The 15846-nt window shown below is 43.9% G+C and overlaps 5 non-coding genes across 5 annotated transcripts; all 5 read left to right on the top strand.

Annotated features, from left to right (window-relative positions):
• The first annotated feature begins 1344 nt into the window (after positions 1-1344).
• trnav-cac (transfer RNA valine (anticodon CAC)) lies at positions 1345-1417 on the top strand. Its single transcript has one exon. It is a non-coding gene; the product is annotated as a tRNA-Val (tRNA).
• A 3404-nt stretch (positions 1418-4821) lies between these two features.
• trnav-cac (transfer RNA valine (anticodon CAC)) lies at positions 4822-4896 on the top strand. The gene has a single exon. It is a non-coding gene; the product is annotated as a tRNA-Val (tRNA).
• Positions 4897-8301: 3405 nt separating this feature from the next.
• trnav-cac (transfer RNA valine (anticodon CAC)) lies at positions 8302-8376 on the top strand. Its single transcript has one exon. It is a non-coding gene; the product is annotated as a tRNA-Val (tRNA).
• A 3408-nt stretch (positions 8377-11784) lies between these two features.
• trnav-cac (transfer RNA valine (anticodon CAC)) lies at positions 11785-11857 on the top strand. The gene has a single exon. It is a non-coding gene; the product is annotated as a tRNA-Val (tRNA).
• A 3397-nt stretch (positions 11858-15254) lies between these two features.
• trnav-cac (transfer RNA valine (anticodon CAC)) lies at positions 15255-15327 on the top strand. The gene has a single exon. It is a non-coding gene; the product is annotated as a tRNA-Val (tRNA).
• The last annotated feature ends 519 nt before the right edge of the window (positions 15328-15846 follow it).

Here is a 15846-nt window from a genome sequence, read left to right as displayed (position 1 = left end):
GTCTTGAAATGGCAAGCAACCGGAAGCTCAGGGTCCTGCTTGCGGACTGAGCCGATGTCTTCCGCAAAGCGGTCACCCAGTCTGCGTTTGGTCTCCCCAATAAACATGAATATACATGAATTGGATTTAGGCGCCAGTATGTTGCAAAACAAGAAGAAAGAAAAGCACAAATGCCATTAACTCTGACTTTGCAAATGATTCACTGAAAAATTCTTTCCTTTGCTGGAAAAGATGACTATTGTGCATCTGAAAATGGGCACCATGGGATTGTGTTGCATTCTGACCTGTTTTCTTATATTTGCCTGTCATCTGTGCAATTCAATTTGTGTTGGATATTGCTGAGAATCTCATTTCAAGATGAGGGCACAGATATTATTATAATACGGCTGAAAGCCTAAACCTGGAACAAATCCTGTGTTACATGGATTGCAACTTATCGAGGGCTGTGCAGCTAAGGTGAGGAAGACAGGAATGATGTGTTTGATGATTGCGTGGAATGCATTGCAAACTTGGGTTACGTTGCTTGATTTCATTCTACACCTTGAAATTCAGAAACAAGTGAGGCACCAGGTGGAAACCAACAGCTGTCTCTGTGGAAGAGGGGACATGGCTTCCTAATCTAACCATTTGAACTCTGCAAACATTCTGCTGGATCTGAACTGCCCTGTATACCAAGGCCAATTTCTATACTATATAAATTGGCATGCCCAGACTATGCAGTGGGGTCCAACCAGGACATTATATAGCTGCAGTGAAGCTTCGCCCCCATTATATAACTGCCTCTGTTAGGCATTCTACTGCGAGGGTAATCACATTGTATGTAGCAACTCAGCAAAATAAGGACTCATTTGATCAAAATAAAGAGTTTAAAAACACAAATATGTGTCAGTGCAATCAGTAAATAATGAGAAATGAAATCCAGAAGTTGGCAAGAATCCCAAGTGGATGTCTTGGTGTGGTTGGGGAAGGGAATCTTTGTCAATGATGGCACACTGTGCATTAACACTGCAGCAGCTGCTGCACCTCTTACAAACTTAGTTTCTTAAGGTAGAGTTTAAAAAAAAGGGAATTGGATAATTGCATGAAAGGAGAGGCAAAGAAAAGCAGAGCTAAGGAAGTGGGCCCAATTTGGCAAGTCTTTCAAAAAACTGGCAATGGTACGATGGCCTGAATGGACTGGCGATGTGTTGTGCACTGCTGATCGTCCATGGCTGGGTCAATACCTCTGCAGCCTTGCGAAATGTCACAGTGGAATTGCATTTCAATGAAACAAGCAGCACAAATCGATTAAGACTGTACAGTTTAACAATACTTGCAGCTTCCTCAGCGCTGTAACTGTGTTGAGTTTCTGTAGTGTAGTGGTGATCACGTTTGCCTCACACGCAAAAGGTCCCCAGTTCGAAACTGGGCAGAAACATTTTCAAAACCAACCCGAACATCTTCGCAAGAAATATGCAATCATTGACATTCCCCATTAACACAACACAATTTCTCAAAGCTCTCTTTCTCTTGCACATTGTGTGCACAATGCCTTGCACTCGCTCCTCTTTCTAGTCCTGATGCTGCAGAAAGTTCCTCAAAACCGAGCAGTGACACTTTATTTGGCTCAGATTAGAATAGAAACCTGCAACACGAGCTTGCTAAGTCACAGCGAATCTTAGTCTCATTTCAGACGAGGCAAAAGCACATCAGCAATTCACTTTCACCAGCTCCACAGTCGTTGAGACAGGGGCACGCTGCAATATTTTGACCCGCACTGTCCAATTACTCGCTGTCAGCAGCAAGTGGCGTCTGCTGCCTCAATCAACAGGTTACTGGCAATCTCGGGGAGGTAAAATAGCACAACCCGGGCCAAATCTCCCCAGAAACCAAGCACCGGCTCAGCAAAACGTAGGCACATGATATCCGGGTCACTGAACCTCCGAGCAGCTCTGACAGAACACCCAAGTGACTGAAACTTTCTTTGCGTTGCAATGATGAATCTCCGGTGGAATAAAGTTGGGGGAAATTGCTCCTCCTGAACATTTCTTCTTGTGTAAAAGGGGCAAAAATCCTTTTCAATTTAACCACTGCTGCAGCAGATTCTTGGTGTCTTAAGCACCTTGATAACCCAGCTCTTAACATGCAGCCGCAATTATGACAAGGGGTAAAGGTTCATGACACGCAGAGGGGAAAAAGTTATTTAAGTTATGACAGTCGCTCACAGATTTATTAGCGTTTTGTTCAGTCAGTAACAGAGACATACCTGGATTTATTGATGCAGATTAACATAACTATTCAGCGTCACGCAGAGCCGCTAGGAGTACTTTGCCTCCCTTCAAGACGGACACAGCTGATTCTGTAACTGAAGCTAAGGAAACAGGCAGACCTGCCAAATTATCATTTTATTTTGTTCTTCATTCGGCAAGTAACAGGAACACTAACAAGGTGGCGTTGAAAATGAGATGCACTGCGGCTCCGCTCAATATCAAAGCGCTCCTTCATATTGAACCGAGGAAGAATATAATTGAATAAAAGCAAAATACTGTGGATGCTGGAAATCTGAAATAAAAACAAGAAATTCTGGAAATACTCAGCACGACTGGCAGCATCTGTGGAGACAGAAGCAGAGTTAACATTTCGGCTCAGTGACCCTTCTTCAGAACTGGCAAATATTAGAAATGTCAAAGGTTAGAAGCAAGTAAAGCGGGGGTGGAGCAAGAGATAACAAAGGAGAAGGTGTAGATTGGACAAGGCCACAGAATAGCTGACCAGAAGGTCATGGAGCAAAGGCAAACAATATGTTAATGGTGTGTTGAAAGACAAAGCATTAGTACAGAGAGGACTGTTAATGGACTGAAAATTGAACAGCAGCAAGTACAAACAGGAAAAAAACAGTGGGTAAGCAAACTGAACAAACTAAGATGAAATAAAATAAACATACAAAAAAATGTAAAAAATGTAAAAATGAAAAATAACAAAAAATGAAAGTAAAATGGGGGCCCCGTCATGCTCTGGAATTATTGAACTCAATATTCAGTCCGGCACGCTCTCGTGTGCAGTGGTTCACACCGCAGCCTCACAGCTCCAGCGACCCGCTTTCAATTCTGGGCACTGCCTGCGTGGTTTTTGCAAGTTCTCCCTGTGTCTGCGTGGGATTCCTCTGGGTGCTCCGGTTTCCTCCCACATGCCAAAGACTGGCTGCTTGATAGGTTAATTGGCCATTATAAATTGCCCCTCGTATAGGGAGGTGGTGGGGAAATATAGGGAAGGTGGGGATGTGGGAGGAATATGGAATTCGTGTCGGATTAGTATAAATGGGTGGTCGATGGTCAGCACAGACTCGGTGGGCCGAAGGGCCTGTTTCATTGCTGTATCACCAAACTAAACTAATCGGTCAACGGGATGCTGTTTTTCGAGCTTGTGTTGATGTTCACTGGAACACTGAGGCAATCCCAGGATAGAGATGTGAGCATGAGAGCAGTGGGCAGTCTTGAAATGGGAAGCAACCGGAAGCTCAGGGTCCTGCTTGCGGACTGAGCCGACGTATTCCGCAAAGCGGTCACCCAGTCTGCGTTTGGTCTCCTCAATAAACATGAATATACATGAATTGGATTTAGGCGCCAGTATGTTTGAAAACAAGAAGAAAGAAAAGCACAAATGCCATTAACTCTGACTTTGCAAATGATTCACTGAAAAATTCTTTCATTTGCTGGAAAAGATGACTATTGTGCATCTGAAAATGGGCACCATGGAATTGTGTTGCATACTGACCTGTTTTCCTATATTTGCCTGTCATCTATGCAATTCAATTTGTGTTGGATATTGCTGAGAATCTCATTTCAAGATGAGGGCACAGATATTATTATAATACGGCTGAAAGCCTAAACCTGGAACAAATACTGTGTTACATGGATTGAAACGTTTCGAGGGCTGTGCAGCTAAGGTGAGGAAGACAGGAATGATGTGTTTGATGATTGCGTGGAATGCATTGCAAACTTGGGTTACGTTGCTTGATTTCATTCTACACCTTGAAATTCAGAAACAAGTGAGGCACCAGGTGGAAACCAACAGCTGTCTCTGTGGAAGAGGGGACATGGCTTCCTAATCTAACCATTTGAACTCTGCAAACATTCTGCTGGATCTGAACTGCCCTGTATACCAAGGCCAATTTGTATACTATATAAATTGGCATGCCCAGACTATGCAGAGGACTCCAGGTGGGGTCCAACCAGGACATTATATAGCTGCAGTGAAGCTTCGCCCCCATTATATAACTGCCTCTGTTACGCATTCTACTGCGAGGGTAATCACATTGTATGTAGCATCTCAACAAAATAAGGACTCATTTGATCAAAATAAAGAGTTTAAAAACACAAATATGTGTCAGTGCAATCAGTAAATAATGAGAAATGAAATCCAGAACTTGGCAAGAATCCCAAGTGGATGTCTTGGTGTGGTTGGGGAAGGGAATCTTTGTCAATGATGGCACACTGTGCATTAACACTGCAGCAGCTGCTGCACCTCTTACAAACTTAGTTTCTTAAGTGAGAGTTTAAAAAAAAGGGAATTGGATAATTGCATGAAAGGAGAGGCAAAGAAAAGCAGAGCTAAGGAAGTGGGCCCAAATGGCAAGTCTTTCAAAAAACTGGCAATGGTACGATGGCCTGAATGGACTGGCGATGTGTTGTGCACTGCTGATCGTCCATGGCTGGGTCAATACCTCTGCAGCCTTGCGAAATGTCACAGTGGAATTGCATTTCAATGAAACAAGCACCACAAATCGATTAAGACTGTACAGTTTAACAATACTTGCAGCTTCCTCAGTGCTGCAACTGTGTTGAGTTTCTGTAGTGTAGTGGTGATCACGTTTGCCTCACACGCAAAAGTTCCTCAGTTCGAAACTGAGCAGATTCATTTTCAAAACTAACCCAAACATCTTAGCAAGAAATATGCAATCATTGACATTCCCCATTAACACAACACAATTTCTCAAAGCCCTCTTTCTCTTGCACATTGTGTGCACAATGCCTTGCACTCGCTCCTCTTTCTAGTCCTGATGCTGCAGAAAGACCTTCAAAACCGAGCAGTGACACTTTATTTGGCTCAGATTAGAATAGAAACCTGCAACACGAGCTTGCGAAGTAACAGCGAATCTTTGTCTCATTTCAGACGAGGCGAAAGCACATCAGCAATTCACTTTCACCAGCTCCACAGTCGTTGAGACAGGGGCACGCTGCAATATTTTGACCCGCACTGTCCAATTACTCGCTGTCAGCAGCAAGAGGCGTCTGCTGCCTGAATCAACAGGTTACTGGCCATCTCGGGGAGGTAAAATAGCACAACCCGGGCCAAATCTCCCCAGAAACCAAGCACCGGCTCAGCAAAACGTAGGCACATGATATCCGGGTCACTGAACCTCCGAGCAGCTCTGACAGAACACCCAAGTGACTGAAACTTTCTTTGAGTTGCAATGATGAATCTCCGGTGGAAACAAGTTGGGGGAAATTGCTCCTCCTGAACATTTCTTCTTGGGTAAAAGGGGCAAAAATCCTTTTCAATTTAACCACTGCTGCAGCAGATTCTTGGTGTCTTAAGCACCTTGATAACGCAGCTCTTAACATGCAGCCGCAATTATGACAAGGGGTAAAGGTTCATGACACGCAGAGGGGAAAAAGTTATTTAAGTTATGACAGTCGCTCACAGACTTATTAGCGTTTTGTTCAGTCAGTAACAGAGACATACCTGGATTTATTGATGCAGATTAACATAACTATTCAGCGTCACGCAGAGCCGCTAGGAGTACTTTGCCTCCCTTAAAGACGGACACGGCTGATTCTGTAACTGAAGCTAAGGAAACAGGCAGACCTGCCAAATTATCATTTTATTTTGTTCTTCATTCGGCAAGTAACAGGAACACTAACAAGGTGGCGTTGAAAATGAGATGCACTGCGGCTCCGCTCAATATTAAAGCGCTCCTTCATATTGAACTGAGGAAGAATATACATGAATAAAAGCAAAATACTGTGGATGCTGGAAATCTGAAATAAAAACAAGAAATTCTGGAAATACTCAGCACGACTGGCAGCATCTGTGGAGACAGAAGCAGAGTTAACATTTCGGCTCAGTGACCCTTCTTCAGAACTGGCAAATATTAGAAATGTCAAAGGTTAGAAGAAAGTAAAGCGGGGGTGGAGCAAGAGATAACAAAGGAGAAGGTGTAGATTGGACAAGGCCACAGAATAGCTGACCCGAAGGTCATGGAGCAAAGGCAAACAATATGTTAATGGTGTGTTGAAAGACAAAGCATTAGTACAGAGAGGACTGTTAATGGACTGAAAATTGAACAGCAGCAAGTACAAACAGGAAAAAAAACAGTGGGTAAGCAAACTGAACAAACTAAGATGAAATAAAATAAACATACAAAAAAATGTAAAAAATGTAAAAATGAAAAATAACAAAAAATGAAAGTAAAATGGGGGCCCCGTCATGCTCTGGAATTATTGAACTCAATATTCAGTCCGGCACGCTCTCGTGTGCAGTGGTTCACACCGCAGCCTCACAGCTCCAGCGACCCGCTTTCAATTCTGGGCACTGCCTGCGTGGTGTTTGCAAGTTCTCCCTGTGTCTGCGTGGGATTCCTCTGGGTGCTCCGGTTTCCTCCCACATGCCAAAGACTGGCTGCTTGATAGGTTAATTGGCCATTATAAATTGCCCCTCGTATAGGGAGGTGGTGGGGAAATATAGGGAAGGTGGGGATGTGGGAGGAATATGGAATTCGTGTCGGATTAGTATAAATGGGTGGTCGATGGTCAGCACAGACTCGGTGGGCCGAAGGGCCTGTTTCATTGCTGTATCACCAAACTAAACTAATCGGTCAACGGGATGCTGTTTTTCGAGCTTGTGTTGATGTTCACTGGAACACTGAGGCAATCCCAGGATAGAGATGTGAGCATGAGAGCAGTGGGCAGTCTTGAAATGGGAAGCAACCGGAAGCTCAGGGTCCTGCTTGCGGACTGAGCCGACGTATTCCGCAAAGCGGTCACCCAGTCTGCGTTTGGTCTCCTCAATAAACATGAATATACATGAATTGGATTTAGGCGCCAGTATGTTTGAAAACAAGAAGAAAGAAAAGCACAAATGCCATTAACTCTGACTTTGCAAATGATTCACTGAAAAATTCTTTCATTTGCTGGAAAAGATGACTATTGTGCATCTGAAAATGGGCACCATGGAATTGTGTTGCATACTGACCTGTTTTCCTATATTTGCCTGTCATCTATGCAATTCAATTTGTGTTGGATATTGCTGAGAATCTCATTTCAAGATGAGGGCACAGATATTATTATAATACGGCTGAAAGCCTAAACCTGGAACAAATACTGTGTTACATGGATTGAAACGTTTCGAGGGCTGTGCAGCTAAGGTGAGGAAGACAGGAATGATGTGTTTGATGATTGCGTGGAATGCATTGCAAACTTGGGTTACGTTGCTTGATTTCATTCTACACCTTGAAATTCAGAAACAAGTGAGGCACCAGGTGGAAACCAACAGCTGTCTCTGTGGAAGAGGGGACATGGCTTCCTAATCTAACCATTTGAACTCTGCAAACATTCTGCTGGATCTGAACTGCCCTGTATACCAAGGCCAATTTGTATACTATATAAATTGGCATGCCCAGACTATGCAGAGGACTCCAGGTGGGGTCCAACCAGGACATTATATAGCTGCAGTGAAGCTTCGCCCCCATTATATAACTGCCTCTGTTACGCATTCTACTGCGAGGGTAATCACATTGTATGTAGCATCTCAGCAAAATAAGGACTCATTTGATCAAAATAAAGAGTTTAAAAACACAAATATGTGTCAGTGCAATCAGTAAATAATGAGAAATGAAATCCAGAACTTGGCAAGAATCCCAAGTGGATGTCTTGGTGTGGTTGGGGAAGGGAATCTTTGTCAATGATGGCACACTGTGCATTAACACTGCAGCAGCTGCTGCACCTCTTACAAACTTAGTTTCTTAAGTGAGAGTTTAAAAAAAAGGGAATTGGATAATTGCATGAAAGGAGAGGCAAAGAAAAGCAGAGTTAAGGAAGTGGGCCCAAATGGCAAGTCTTTCAAAAAACTGGCAATGGTACGATGGCCTGAATGGACTGGCGATGTGTTGTGCACTGCTGATCGTCCATGGCTGGGTCAATACCTCTGCAGCCTTGCGAAATGTCACAGTGGAATTGCATTTCAATGAAACAAGCACCACAAATCGATTAAGACTGTACAGTTTAACAATACTTGCAGCTTCCTCAGTGCTGCAACTGTGTTGAGTTTCTGTAGTGTAGTGGTGATCACGTTTGCCTCACACGCAAAAGTTCCTCAGTTCGAAACTGAGCAGATTCATTTTCAAAACTAACCCAAACATCTTAGCAAGAAATATGCAATCATTGACATTCCCCATTAACACAACACAATTTCTCAAAGCCCTCTTTCTCTTGCACATTGTGTGCACAATGCCTTGCACTCGCTCCTCTTTCTAGTCCTGATGCTGCAGAAAGACCTTCAAAACCGAGCAGTGACACTTTATTTGGCTCAGATTAGAATAGAAACCTGCAACACGAGCTTGCGAAGTAACAGCGAATCTTTGTCTCATTTCAGACGAGGCGAAAGCACATCAGCAATTCACTTTCACCAGCTCCACAGTCGTTGAGACAGGGGCACGCTGCAATATTTTGACCCGCACTGTCCAATTACTCGCTGTCAGCAGCAAGAGGCGTCTGCTGCCTGAATCAACAGGTTACTGGCCATCTCGGGGAGGTAAAATAGCACAACCCGGGCCAAATCTCCCCAGAAACCAAGCACCGGCTCAGCAAAACGTAGGCACATGATATCCGGGTCACTGAACCTCCGAGCAGCTCTGACAGAACACCCAAGTGACTGAAACTTTCTTTGAGTTGCAATGATGAATCTCCGGTGGAAACAAGTTGGGGGAAATTGCTCCTCCTGAACATTTCTTCTTGGGTAAAAGGGGCAAAAATCCTTTTCAATTTAACCACTGCTGCAGCAGATTCTTGGTGTCTTAAGCACCTTGATAACGCAGCTCTTAACATGCAGCCGCAATTATGACAAGGGGTAAAGGTTCATGACACGCAGAGGGGAAAAAGTTATTTAAGTTATGACAGTCGCTCACAGACTTATTAGCGTTTTGTTCAGTCAGTAACAGAGACATACCTGGATTTATTGATGCAGATTAACATAACTATTCAGCGTCACGCAGAGCCGCTAGGAGTACTTTGCCTCCCTTAAAGACGGACACGGCTGATTCTGTAACTGAAGCTAAGGAAACAGGCAGACCTGCCAAATTATCATTTTATTTTGTTCTTCATTCGGCAAGTAACAGGAACACTAACAAGGTGGCGTTGAAAATGAGATGCACTGCGGCTCCGCTCAATATTAAAGCGCTCCTTCATATTGAACTGAGGAAGAATATACATGAATAAAAGCAAAATACTGTGGATGCTGGAAATCTGAAATAAAAACAAGAAATTCTGGAAATACTCAGCACGACTGGCAGCATCTGTGGAGACAGAAGCAGAGTTAACATTTCGGCTCAGTGACCCTTCTTCAGAACTGGCAAATATTAGAAATGTCAAAGGTTAGAAGAAAGTAAAGCGGGGGTGGAGCAAGAGATAACAAAGGAGAAGGTGTAGATTGGACAAGGCCACAGAATAGCTGACCCGAAGGTCATGGAGCAAAGGCAAACAATATGTTAATGGTGTGTTGAAAGACAAAGCATTAGTACAGAGAGGACTGTTAATGGACTGAAAATTGAACAGCAGCAAGTACAAACAGGAAAAAAAACAGTGGGTAAGCAAACTGAACAAACTAAGATGAAATAAAATAAACATACAAAAAAATGTAAAAAATGTAAAAATGAAAAATAACAAAAAATGAAAGTAAAATGGGGGCCCCGTCATGCTCTGGAATTATTGAACTCAATATTCAGTCCGGCACGCTCTCGTGTGCAGTGGTTCACACCGCAGCCTCTCAGCTCCAGCGACCCGCCTTCAATTCTGGGCACTGCCTGCGTGGTGTTTGCAAGTTCTCCCTGTGTCTGCGTGGGATTCCTCTGGGTGCTCCGGTTTCCTCCCACATGCCAAAGACTGGCTGCTTGATAGGTTAATTGGCCATTATAAATTGCCCCTCGTATAGGGAGGTGGTAGGGAAATATAGGGAAGGTGGGGATGTGGTAGGAATATGGAATTCGTGTCGGATTAGTATAAATGGGTGGTCGATGGTCAGCACAGACTCGGTGGGCCGAAGGGCCTGTTTCACTGCTGTATCACCAAACTAAACTAATCGGTCAACGGGATGCTGTTTTTCGAGCTTGTGTTGATGTTCATTGGAACACTGAGGCAATCCCAGGATAGAGATGTGAGCATGAGAGCAGTGGGCAGTCTTGAAATGGCAAGCGACCGGAAGCTCAGGGTCCTGCTTGCGGACTGAGCCGACGTATTCCGCAAAGCGGTCACCCAGTCTGCGTTTGGTCTCCCCAATAAACATGAATATACATGAATTGGATTTAGGCGCCAGTATGTTGCAAAACAAGAAGAAAGAAAAGCACAAATGCCATTAACTCTGACTTTGCAAATGATTCACTGAAAAATTCTTTCATTTGCTGGAAAAGATGACTATTGTGCATCTGAAAATGGGCACCATGGAATTGTGTTGCAGACTGACCTGTTTTCTTATATTTGCCTGTCATCTATACAATTCAATTTGTGTTGGATATTGCTGAGAATCTCATTTCAAGATGAGGGCACAGATATTATTAGAATCCTACTGAAAGCCTAAACCTGGAACAAATACTGTGTTACATGGATTGCAACGTTTCGAGGGCTGTGCAGCTAAGGTGAGGAAGACAGGAATGATGTGTTTGATGATTGCGTGGAATGCATTGCAAACTTGGGTTACGTTGCTTGATTTCATTCTACACCTTGAAATTCAGAAACAAGTGAGGCACCAGGTGGAAACCAACAGCTGTCTCTGTGGAAGAGGGGACATGGCTTCCTAATCTAACCATTTGAACTCTGCAAACATTCTGCTGGATCTGAACTGCCCTGTATACCAAGGCCAATTTGTATGCTATATAAATTGTCATGCCCAGACTATGCAGAGGACTCCAGGTGGGGTCCAACCAGGACATGATATAGCTGCAGTGAAGCTTCGCCCCCATTATATAACTGCCTCTGTTACGCATTCTACTGCGAGGGTAATCACATTGTATGTAGCAACTCAGCAAAATAAGGACTCATTTGATCAAAATAAAGAGTTTAAAAACACAAATATGTGTCAGTGCAATCAGTAAATAATGAGAAATGAAATCCAGAAGTTGGCAAGAATCCCAAGTGGATGTCTTGGTGTGGTTGGGGAAGGGAATCTTTGTCAATGATGGCACACTGTGCATTAACACTACAGCAGCTGCTGCACCTCTTACAAACTTAGTTTCTTAAGGTAGAGTTTAAAAAAAAAGGGAATTGGATAATTGCATGAAAGGAGAGGCAAAGAAAAGCAGAGCTAAGGAAGTGGGCCCAACTGGCAAGTCTTTGAAAAAACTGGCAATGGTACGATGGCCTGAATGGACTGGCGATGTGTTGTGCACTGCTGATCGTCCATGGCTGGGTCAATACCTCTGCAGCCTTGCGAAATGTCACAGTGGAATTGCATTTCAATGAAACAAGCAGCACAAATCGATTAAGACTGTACAGTTTAACAATACTTGCAGCTTCCTCAGCGCTGCATCTGTGTTGAGTTTCTGTAGTGTAGTGGTGATCACGTTTGCCTCACACGCAAAAGGTCCCCAGTTCGAAACTGGGCAGAAACATTTTCAAAACCAACCCGAACATCTTCGCAAGAAATATGCAATCATTGACATTCCCCATGAACACAACACAATTTCTCAAAGCTCTCTTTCTCTTGCACATTGTGTGCACAATGCCTTGCACTCGCTCCTCTTTCTAGTCCTGATGCTGCAGAAAGTTCCTCAAAACCGAGCAGTGACACTTTATTTGGCACAGATTAGAATAGAAACCTGCAACACGAGCTTGCGAAGTATCAGCGAATCTTTGTCTCATTTCAGACGAGGCAAAAGCACATCAGCAATTCACTTTCACCAGCTCCACAGTCGTTGAGACAGGGGCACGCTGCAATATTTTGACCCGCACTGTCCAATTACTCGCTGTCAGCAGCAAGAGGCGTCTGCTGCCTGAATCAACAGGTTACTGGCCATCTCGGGGAGGTAAAATAGCACAACCCGGGCCAAATCTCCCCAGAAACCAAGCACCGGCTCAGCAAAACGTAGGCACATGATATCCGGGTCACTGAACCTCCGAGCAGCTCTGACAGAACAGCCAAGTGACTGAAACTTTCTTTGAGTTGCAATGATGAATCTCCGGTGGAAACAAGTTGGGGGAAATTGCTCCTCCTGAACATTTCTTCTTGGGTAAAAGGGGCAAAAATCCTTTTCAATTTAACCACTGCTGCAGCAGATTCTTGGTGTCTTAAGCACCTTGATAACGCAGCTCTTAACATGCAGCCGCAATTATGACAAGGGGTAAAGGTTCATGACACGCAGAGGGGAAAAAGTTATTTAAGTTATGACAGTCGCTCACAGACTTATTAGCGTTTTGTTCAGTCAGTAACAGAGACATACCTGGATTTATTGATGCAGATTAACATAACTATTCAGCGTCACGCAGAGCCGCTAGGAGTACTTTGCCTCCCTTCAAGACGGACACAGCTGATTCTGTAACTGAAGCTAAGGAAACAGGCAGACCTGCCAAATTATCATTTTATTTTGTTCTTCATTCGGCAAGTAACAGGAACACTAACAAGGTGGCGTTGAAAATGAGATGCACTGCGGCTCCGCTCAATATCAAAGCGCTCCTTCATATTGAACCGAGGAAGAATATACATGAATAAAAGCAAAATACTGTGGATGCTGGAAATCTGAAAAAAAAACAAGAAATTCTGGAAATACTCAGCACGACTGGCAGCATCTGTGGAGACAGAAGCAGAGTTAACATTTCGGCTCAGTGACCCTTCTTCAGAACAGGCAAATATTAGAAACGTCAAAGGTTAGAAGCAAGTAAAGCGGGGGTGGAGCAAGAGATAACAAAGGAGAAGGTGTAGATTGGACAAGGCCACAGAATAGCTGACCAGAAGGTCATGGAGCAAAGGCAAACAATATGTTAATGGTGTGTTGAAAGACAAAGCATTAGTACAGAGAGGACTGTTAATGGACTGATAATTGAACAGCAGCAAGTACAAACAGGAAAAAAAACAGTGGGTAAGCAAACTGAACAAACTAAGATGAAATAAAATAAACATACAAAAAAATGTAAAAAATGTAAAAATGAAAAATAACAAAAAATGAAAGTAAAATGGGGGCCCCGTCATGCTCTGGAATTATTGAACTCAATATTCAGTCCGGCACGCTCTCGTGTGCAGTGGTTCACACCGCAGCCTCACAGCTCCAGCGACCCGCTTTCAATTCTGGGCACTGCCTGCGTGGTGTTTGCAAGTTCTCCCTGTGTCTGCGTGGGATTCCTCTGGGTGCTCCGGTTTCCTCCCACATGCCAAAGACTGGCTGCTTGATAGGTTAATTGGCCATTATAAATTGCCCCTCGTATAGGGAGGTGGTAGGGAAATATAGGGAAGGTGGGGATGTGGTAGGAATATGGAATTCGTGTCGGATTAGTATAAATGGGTGGTCGATGGTCAGCACAGACTCGGTGGGCCGAAGGGCCTGTTTCACTGCTGCATCACCAAACTAAACTAATCGGTCAACGGGATGCTGTTTTTCGAGCTTGTGTTGATGTTCACTGGAACACTGAGGCAATCCCAGGATAGAGATGTGAGCATGAGAGCAGTGGGCAGTCTTGAAATGGCAAGCAACCGGAAGCTCAGGGTCCTGCTTGCGGACTGAGCCGATGTCTTCCGCAAAGCGGTCACCCAGTCTGCGTTTGGTCTCCCCAATAAACATGAATATACATGAATTGGATTTAGGCGCCAGTATGTTGCAAAACAAGAAGAAAGAAAAGCACAAATGCCATTAACTCTGACTTTGCAAATGATTCACTGAAAAATTCTTTCCTTTGCTGGAAAAGATGACTATTGTGCATCTGAAAATGGGCACCATGGGATTGTGTTGCATTCTGACCTGTTTTCTTATATTTGCCTGTCATCTGTGCAATTCAATTTGTGTTGGATATTGCTGAGAATCTCATTTCAAGATGAGGGCACAGATATTATTATAATACGGCTGAAAGCCTAAACCTGGAACAAATCCTGTGTTACATGGATTGCAACTTATCGAGGGCTGTGCAGCTAAGGTGAGGAAGACAGGAATGATGTGTTTGATGATTGCGTGGAATGCATTGCAAACTTGGGTTACGTTGCTTGATTTCATTCTACACCTTGAAATTCAGAAACAAGTGAGGCACCAGGTGGAAACCAACAGCTGTCTCTGTGGAAGAGGGGACATGGCTTCCTAATCTAACCATTTGAACTCTGCAAACATTCTGCTGGATCTGAACTGCCCTGTATACCAAGGCCAATTTGTATACTATATAAATTGGCATGCCCAGACTATGCAGTGGGGTCCAACCAGGACATTATATAGCTGCAGTGAAGCTTCGCCCCCATTATATAACTGCCTCTGTTAGGCATTCTACTGCGAGGGTAATCACATTGTATGTAGCAACTCAGCAAAATAAGGACTCATTTGATCAAAATAAAGAGTTTAAAAACACAAATATGTGTCAGTGCAATCAGTAAATAATGAGAAATGAAATCCAGAAGTTGGCAAGAATCCCAAGTGGATGTCTTGGTGTGGTTGTGGAAGGGAATCTTTGTCAATGATGGCACACTGTGCATTAACACTGCAGCAGCTGCTGCACCTCTTACAAACTTAGTTTCTTAAGGTAGAGTTTAAAAAAAAGGGAATTGGATAATTGCATGAAAGGAGAGGCAAAGAAAAGCAGAGCTAAGGAAGTGGGCCCAATTTGGCAAGTCTTTCAAAAAACTGGCAATGGTACGATGGCCTGAATGGACTGGCGATGTGTTGTGCACTGCTGATCGTCCATGGCTGGGTCAATACCTCTGCAGCCTTGCGAAATGTCACAGTGGAATTGCATTTCAATGAAACAAGCAGCACAAATCGATTAAGACTGTACAGTTTAACAATACTTGCAGCTTCCTCAGCGCTGCAACTGTGTTGAGTTTCTGTAGTGTAGTGGTGATCACGTTTGCCTCACACGCAAAAGGTCCCCAGTTCGAAACTGGGCAGAAACATTTTCAAAACCAACCCGAACATCTTCGCAAGAAATATGCAATCATTGACATTCCCCATTAACACAACACAATTTCTCAAAGCTCTCTTTCTCTTGCACATTGTGTGCACAATGCCTTGCACTCGCTCCTCTTTCTAGTCCTGATGCTGCAGAAAGTTCCTCAAAACCGAGCAGTGACACTTTATTTGGCTCAGATTAGAATAGAAACCTGCAACACGAGCTTGCTAAGTCACAGCGAATCTTAGTCTCATTTCAGACGAGGCAAAAGCACATCAGCAATTCACTTTCACCAGCTCCACAGTCGTTGAGACAGGGGCACGCTGCAATATTTTGACCCGCACTGTCCAATTACTCGCTGTCAGCAGCAAGTGGCGTCTGCTGCCTCAATCAACAGGTTACTGGCCATCTCGGGGAGGTAAAATAGCACAACCCGGGCCAAATCTCCCCAGAAACCAAGCACCGGCTCAGCAAAACGTAGGCACATGATATCCGGGTCACTGAACCTCCGAGCAGCTCTGAC

The sequence above is a fragment of the Heterodontus francisci genome, chromosome 22, assembly GCF_036365525.1.
Source record: "Heterodontus francisci isolate sHetFra1 chromosome 22, sHetFra1.hap1, whole genome shotgun sequence".
NCBI classification, from domain to species: Eukaryota; Metazoa; Chordata; class Chondrichthyes; order Heterodontiformes; family Heterodontidae; genus Heterodontus; species Heterodontus francisci.
This window is presented reverse-complemented; position numbering and strand designations above follow the sequence as displayed.